Source organism: Lissotriton vulgaris, unplaced genomic scaffold (genome assembly GCF_964263255.1).
Source record: "Lissotriton vulgaris unplaced genomic scaffold, aLisVul1.2 SCAFFOLD_1144, whole genome shotgun sequence".
NCBI classification, from domain to species: Eukaryota; Metazoa; Chordata; class Amphibia; order Caudata; family Salamandridae; genus Lissotriton; species Lissotriton vulgaris.
This window is the reverse complement of record NW_028243070.1, coordinates 182,647-191,156: the sequence shown is the minus strand read 5'-3', so window position 1 is coordinate 191,156 and position 8,510 is coordinate 182,647.

Sequence of the window (8,510 nt, the reverse complement as noted above, 5' to 3'; positions counted from 1 at the left end):
TACTATGTCACCGGATCTAGCCTGAAAATTCCCATCAAATTTAGTTAATAAAGATAAATCCACTGAGTTAAACTGATTATTTAAAACTATATCTGTGAATTTACATTTAAGATGGGAACATTTTCAACACTAACTGCACCTGGTACCAATAATGATTCATTAATGGTAAAACTATTCTTCAAAATTATACTTGACTGGTCCAAATTAAAAGGTCTTGCATTACCAGATTTGTCAGATTGGCCATTTGGGTTAGATATTAATTCAACTGAAGCTGGTATTGGTATTAAACACCCCCTCTTGGGTTCTGACTCTTCAGCGATGTAGTCTATCTATATATATATAAAATAAAGTAGGGAAACTCGAGTTCACACACTACTGAACGCGCACTCTAAAGTGCATCAGCAGTGCACTGTGAATCGGAGCGTTTCACAGGCCTGTCACAGATAAGAAATGCTATCAAAACGAAATCTTACAAAACAATATACTACTGGCCGGCAGCAATTCATACCCGGACAACGTCGGGACGGGCTGCTAGTACTAATATAATAAAGAGAGAGACCAAACCTTCGAGGCGGGTTATCTCAGGAACCACAGCACCAATCACAACACCCAATACAGCGTTGTAAAGGACAGTTGCGGCAGAAGGACATAGGTTATGCAGACGCCAACCATATACAGTTAAAAGGTAAAAGAACTGTGCCAGCAAAGTAGTCCCTTGCGGACGTGTCTGCGTTGTGATGTGGGTGTGTGCCGGGGGCGTGACAAACACTGGGGGAGTGCGGTACATTCCGCCCTTCGTGCCATATCTCATATCGTGTGCTGTGGGCATGTGCTGGGGGCGTGGGTGTGTGCTGGGCGTGGGATTACAGAAAAAAAAGCAAGCACTGTGCCCAATATTTCATTGGTTTTTCTTCCCAGGTTCTGTACATTCCAGCTCCGGGTGTCCACCCTGCTCCCTTTAAATACCCCTGCACCCCATAATCATAACCCACCCTTACTCCTTAAAATACCCCAACACCCTTAAACACTAACCCATCTTAACCCTATCAATATACCTTGTACCCCAAAACCCAAACCTATCCCTAAACCCTAAAAATACCCCTGTACCCCAAAACCCAAACCTACCCCTGAACCCTATAAATACCCATGTACCTCAAAACCCAAACCTACCCCTGAACCCTAAAAATACCCCTGTACCCCAAAACCCAAACATAGCCCTGAACCCTAAAAATACCCCTGTACCCCAAACCTACCCCTGAACCCTAAAATACCCCTGTACCCCAAAACCCAAACCTAGCCCTGAACCCTTACAATACCCCTGTACCCCAAAACCCAAACCTACCCATGAACCCTAAAAATACCCCTGTACCCCAAAAACCAAACCTAGCCCTGAACCATAAAAATAACCCTGTACCCCAAAACCCAAACCTACCCCTGAACCCTAAAATACCCCTGTACCCCAAAACCCAAACCTAGCCCTGAACCCTAAAAATACCCCTGTACCCCAAAACCCAAACCTACCCCTGAACCCTAAAAATACCCCTATACCCCAAAACCCAAACCTAGCCCTGAACCCTAAAAATACCCCTGTACCCCAAAACCCATACCTATCCCTAAACCCTAAAACTACCCCTGTACCCCATAACCCAAAACTGTATCTGAACCCTTAAAATACCCAAACACCCCAAAACATATACCTCAGTACCCCAAAACATATACCCCTATACCCATACTTACCTTATCCAAACATTTGAAAAAAAAACATGCGTTTACCATTCATGCATTTACAACGAATTTCGTTGTAAATATATGTGTGGTAAAAGCATATAAAATGTAATGCCATGCGTTATAATGGCATTGCGGAATCATGGTACTTTCGTAATGAAAGTATGCGGAGTGATGGTATGCAGAAAGAAAGTTGCGGAATAATGGGTGTTTACCCTCCCCCAGTAAGTACATGGTGGCACGGCGGCCCACATCTCCAGCAACATACTCATATTTTTTCACCACCGATTTGAAAAATGCACAGGTCTCTCTCATTGATGGCCAGCACCGACATACACTTTTAGACACACCTCCCGCCACAAGTTCTAGAATTGCGAACTTTAGAGCTGGGGAGCTACGCTTGAATCTCGGCATCAGCTCAACATCCTGTGATTCCAGGCAAATCACTTCGTCTCCCCGTGCCTACCACAAATGAATGTGTTCTTCTGTAATGTAAATTGTGCTCATGCCATGTTGTCGAGTTCGCGCTATATAATATTGCAAGGAAAAATAAAGTAGGGAAACTCGAGTTCACACACTACTGAACGTGCACTCTTAGGTGCATCAGCAGTGCACTGTGAATCGGAGCATTTCACAGGCCTGTCACAGATAAGAAATGCGATCAAAACGAAATCCTACAAAACAATATACTACTGGCCTGCAGCAATTCATACCCGGACAACGTCGGGACGGGGTGCTAGTCTAACATAAAGACCTCATCGCTTACATTCTGATCCAAACCTGAGGAGATGTTAATTACTGATCCGATCTCTATTTGGCTACCAGCTGTCAGTTTACAAAGCTCCTCCTGTCTGGGATCTAGAGATTTATCAACCATAGATAACTCAGTAAAATGTGCAACAGAGTCCTGTAAATGAATTTGAGCTTTTGTCTGTGACTGACCAGAAGATGATAATAAAAATGTAGGCGTTAACAGCACTTGAACCTTTTCAAAATGTTTAATCCTATCATGAAAGTTAGCTTCATCTTTTGATTCTTCTATTTCTGAAGACATCTTAGATTGTATTAATGCACAAGGGTGAACACTTTTTCCACATATTGGTGATGATGGTAATAAGGATGTTACATGGTCATTAGTGTTAGACGGGGACCCGGAGGGTCGGCCGAGGACAAGGGGAGAGGCCTCCAGTGAGGGCCGTCTCCAGCGATCGTACAGACGAGTAACTTCCCCCCCACAGATGGACACCACACAAGGATGAGGTCAACACTCTTTATATATGATTCTTGAAGCAAGGTTATCAGCGATACAGTGAGGTCGGGACACGAGGGTCCTCTCAATCCTAGTCTCTGAAGGGGAAAGGGTAGCGGGACAGTCTTGGTACCGGCCTGGTACGGGGGGGTGGCAAGATGGGTAGCTCACAATCCTCGAGCTCGGAGTTCTGGAAGGTCGGGCCGCGGCAGCGCCGGCAGGCTAGGCTGACAAGTCTCGTTTGAGAAGGGCCGCGGCAGCGCCAGCAGGCAAGGCGATGGTTCACTCAAGGATGGGCCGCGGCAGCGCCAGCAGGTCCCGACGAAGGTGTAGGTTGCAGAGGGCCGCGGCAGCGCCAGCAGGCAGGAGCGATGGTTATCAAGGATGGGCCGTGGCAGCGCCAGCAGGTCCAGACGAAGGTGTAGGTTGCAGAAGGCCGCGGCAGCGCCAGCAGGCAGGAGCGATGGTTCACAAGGATGGGCCGCGGCAGCGCCAGCAGGTCCCGACGAAGGTGTAGGTTGCAGAGGGCCGCGGCAGCGCCAGCAGGCAGGAGCGATGGTTCACAAGGATGGGCCGCAGCAGCGCCAGCAGGTCCCGACGAAGGTGTAGGTTGCAGAGGGCCGCGGCAGCGCCAGCAGGCAGGAACGAGGATTCACAAGGCAGGGCTGTGGCAGCGCCAGCAGTCCGTCAAGGATGAGTTCTTCAAGGTGTCTCTCGACTCCAGGATACAACTGCCTTCCTGCTCTGGAGCTGCCCCAGTTATAGGTCTGGCCTCCTTTGATGTCCGGACCCTCGCTCTTGGAGGTCCGGAGGTCCGGGATGAGGGAGTCCAGACACTCAGCAGGGGGGTGGAGCCAGCACCCGGGGAGGCTGGGGGCGATCGGCACCTGGCGGGGGAGAGCCATCGACACTCCTTTCTCCCATTGACCTGCCAAGTGGTCTCTTCACCTCCTGGGTGGATGGTGGTGCCTCGATGTCGGGGCCTGGCCAGGCCCAGGGTTGGGGTCGAGCTGAGGCCACGCGGCCTCGTGGGGCAGTGTCCAAGATGGCGGCTGGGCCGGGGCAATGCTGCTGATGGCGGCCCGGGCCGGCCGATGTCGGGGTAATCGGGAGCAGGCGTCCCGTTGGGGACGGGTTGCGGGTTGCTTCTGTGGGTTGCCGGGGTGGTTCTTCTGGTGACACCGGGAGAGCCGGTGTTCGGTCCTTATTATTCAGGGAGGGAGCGGCCCCCTTCACGAGGCCTGTCCAACATGCGTCCCCCCCAGCTGAAGGCAGGGAGAGTCACCCATCTTCTTGGGTACTCTCTTCGCCGAGGCGGAAAAAGCGTGACAGGCCGTCCGCGTTGGCGTGGTCCTGGCCAGGGCGATGCTCCACAGTGAAGTCCATCCCCTGCAAGGAGATGGACCATCGCAACAGTTTTGGGTTCTCCCCCCGCATCTGCATCAGCGATTGCAGGGGCCTATGGTCTGTTTGTACCCTGAAATGGGTACCGAAGAGGTAGGGCCGGAGTTTCTTGAGGGCCCATACCACTGCGAAGGCTTCTCGCTCGATGGTGCTCCAACGCTGCTCTCGGGCCAGCAGGCGTCGGCTGATGAAGGCCACTGGTTGATCGACTCCCTCGGCATTTAGTTGAGAGAGTACTGCCCCAACGCCATGATCTGAGGCGTCTGTCTGGACGATGAATTCCCGGCTGTAGTCGGGGGCCTGGAGCACGGGGACGGGTCACATGGCGGCCTTCAACTTCTCGAAGGCCGCTTGACAGTCCGGAGTCCAGTTGACGGTTTTGGGGTTTTTCTTGGATGTGAGTTCTGTGAGGGGCCCCACAATGCTGCCATAGTCCTTTACAAACCGCTGGTAGTATCCGGTGAGCCCTAGGAAGGCTCGGACCTCGGTTTGGGTGACCGGAGGTTGCCAGGACTGGATGGCAGCGATCTTGAGCTGAAGGGGGGCCACCAGACCGCTCCCCACTTGGTGTCCGAGATAGGTCACGGACCCCTGGCCAACCTGACATTTGCTGGCTTTGATGGTGAGGCCAGCCTGCTGGAGGGCGTGCAGGACTTCTCGGAGATGGTGAAGGTGGTCTGCCCAGTGACGACTATACACAGCGATATCGTCCAGGTAGGCGGCGCTGAATTCTTCGAGGCCCGCCAATACCTGGTTCACGAGTCGCTGGAAGGTAGCTGGAGCGTTTTTCATGCCGAATGGCATCACTTTGAAGTGGTAGTGGCCATCCGGGGTAGAGAAGGCGGATCGTTCTTGGGCCCTGGGGGTGAGGCCGATCTGCCAGTAGCCTGCTGTTAGATCAAAGATGCTCAGATAGCGGGCAGCCCCCATGCGGTCAACCAGCTCATCCGCCCGGGGGATGGGGTGAGCGTCGGTTCGGGTAACAGCGTTCAGGCCCCGATAGTCTACACAGAACCGGAGCTCGGGGGCGACGCCCGGGGCGGCAGCCTTGGGGACCAGTACGACTGGGCTGGCCCAGGGGCTGTCAGATGGCTCTATCACTCCTAGGGCCAGCATTTTAGAGACTTCGTCCTGGATGCAGGTGCGCACCCGGTCTGGCACTCGGTACGCCCTGTGTCGAATAGGTGGACTATCCCCAGTGTCCACGTCGTGAAGGCACCAGGGGGTGACCCCTGGGGTGAGGGAGAACAGGTTCGCAAATTGTAGTAGGAGAGCCCGACAGTCTTGGCGTTGTTCCGGGGACAAGGCCTCGGAGAGTCTGACTCCTTCCACTGAGCCATCTTTTTCACGGGTCCTCAGTAGGTCAGGGAGGGGCTCGGAGTCTTCTTCCATCCCACTATCTGTTGCCATTAGTAGGCTGAGCTCCGAGCGTACGAAGTGGGGTTTGAGTCTGTTGGCGTGGAGGACTCGGAGTGGGTTCCGGGGGAACTCCATGTCTATTCGGTAGGTGACAGGGCCCCTTGCGCTCTATCACCTTGAAGGGGCCTGTCCATTTGTCCTGCAGGGCACAAGGTTCGACTGGAGACATCACCCATACTTGCTGGCCTGGTTCGAACTCGATGGACGAGGCATGTTGATCGTACCATTTCTTCATGTCTTCCTGACTGGCCTCAAGGTTGGCTTTGGCGAGTTCCCTGAATTGCCGGGTCTGGTTGTGGAGGGTCAGGAGATACTTATAGACGTCTGGAGGGGTCTTCTGGGGGGCCATCTCCCATCCTTCCTTGACCAGGCTGAGGGGGCCCCGGACGGGGTGTCCGTACAGGAGCTCGAAGGGGCTGAAGCCGAGGGATTTCTGGGGAACTTCTCGATAGGCGAAGAGGAGGCACGGGAGCAGCACGTCCCATTGGCGGCGTAGGGGTTCTTCCAGGCCCATGATCATCCCCTTGAGAGTGCGGTTAAACCGCTCGACCAGTCCGTTTCCTTGCGGGTGATAAGGGGTCGTGAACCGGTAGGTGACCCCGCACTGCTGCCAGAGAGACCTCATGTACTTTGAGATAAAGTTCGTGCCCCTGTCGCTGACGACCTCCCGGGGGAAGCCCACTCGAGAGAAGATCCCCATTAGGGCTCGGCCTACCACGGGTGCTGTCACGGTCCGAAGAGGAATGGCCTCGGGATACCAGGTGGCGTGGTCCACAGGACTAGGATGAACCGGTGCCCCTGGGCCGTTCGGGGGTCTAAGGGCCCCACAATGTCTATTCCCACCCGTTCGAACGGGGTGGTGACGACGGGAAAGGGTTGCAAGGGTGCTTTGATCTTTCGGCCGCTCTTCCCGCTGGCCTGGCAGGTGGGGCAGGCCCGGCAGTGGTTGGAGACATCATTTCGCATTTTTGGCCAGTAAAAGTGTGTTACCAGGCGGTTGTATGTTTTGTCTTGTCCCAAGTGTCCAGCAAGGGGGACATCGTGCGCTAAGTTCAAAAGGAAGTCTCTGAAGCGGAGGGGCACCACCAGCACCCGACTGGCCCCCAGCTCAGCAATTCTTTGTTCGCTGTAGAGCAGGTCATTGTCCCAATAAATCCAGTGGGCCCCTGCGGTGCCTCCTGCGCTCTGGGCGAGGGCTTGCTGCCGGAGTCCCTCGAGGGAGGGACAGGTCTTCTGTTCTTGTCGGAATTGTTCCTGGGTGGGACCACCCTCTTGACGCCACTGGGCCAGTTCGGGAAGGTCCTGGAGTTGAACGGGCCCTTCGTTGTTTTGTTCTGGGGGATTGGTGCTTAGGGCGTCTCCCTCCGGGACGATCGGGGGAGGAGGTTCTGGCCACTCGGGTTCTTCGGGACTGGAGATGGCGCGGGCGGCCATGGACCGGGTCGTTACGCAGGCCACTCAGGGAGGCCCAACATCCCCAGGTGCTCCCTTCTTTCAACGGCTGCCCAGGGGGAACTTTCGAGGTCGTTTCCCAGGAGGCAGTCCACTGGGGCATCATCGCGGACAGTCACCTTCAGCATACCGGACACTCCTCCCCACTCGAAGGGGACGCAGGCCATCCGACACAGGCTCTCTGAGTTGTCGGCTGATCGGACGGGGCAAAGGACGTTTGGCAAGATCTGCTCCGGGGTGACCAGGTGACAGCGGACTGCCGTCACACTGGCCCCGGTGTCGGGTAGGGCTTCAGCCTTGCGCCCATTTATGTTTACCAACTGGCTGTATTTTCTCGTATTGGCGGGTAGGGGAGCCCGCGGAATCATGTCTCTTTCCCCTAGGCAGACCAGGGTCATGGCGGCTGGTTCCCACTCGGGCTGTTCCTGTTCGTATTCTTCATAATCCTCGGGGACTTGCTCTTCTCCCAGGGCGGCGGCAGTGACCTGGCGGGGTATAGGATTCTGGTTCTTCGGGCAATTAGGGTCGTTGGCATAGTGGCCGGTCCGCTGGCACCGGTGGCAAGTAACGTTGGCTCGGAACCCTGGACGCATCGGGGGGGTTTCCCCTGCTGGCCGGGGGCGGGGTGCTGCTGGCGGGAGCCGCCGGGACGGCGTCTCTGCCCCGACCCTGGCCTCCTCCTCCTCGGGGGCGATGGGGACCTTGGTTGGTTCTGTTTGGCTCGCTGGGCCCGCTTCGGGCAACTCGAGTGCTTTCCCATCGGTCAGCTTCGGCGGCGAGTTGCCGAGGTTCAGTCAGTTTACTGTCGAGGAGGTGCTGCTTGAGCTCGACGAAGCAATTGTTGGAGAGGTGCTCCCACACAATGAGGTTAAAGAGTTGTTCGTAGGTGGTTACCTGGCTGCCCTTGATCCACCCCTCGAATGCTCTGCTGAAAAAGTTCACGTACTCCACCCAAGTTGTACCCGGGATCCGTTTGCAGTCGCGGAACCGCTGGCGGTACATCTCGGGCGTGAGTCCGTATCGAGTGAGGAGGGCGGCCTTCATGTGGTCGTAGGAGGTCATCTGATGGTCCGGGAGTTGTAGCAGTGCGTCGCGCCCTTCGTTGACGAACCTCCCCCATAACCCGGCTCCCCAGTCACTTCGAGCAATCCGGTGGGAGGTCATGGCTATCTCGTAGGCTTTGAACCATTGCTGGATATCGTCGTTCCGAAAATATTCTCGGACGACATCCTTGGGGATGTGGACTTTAGGGTCTGTAGTG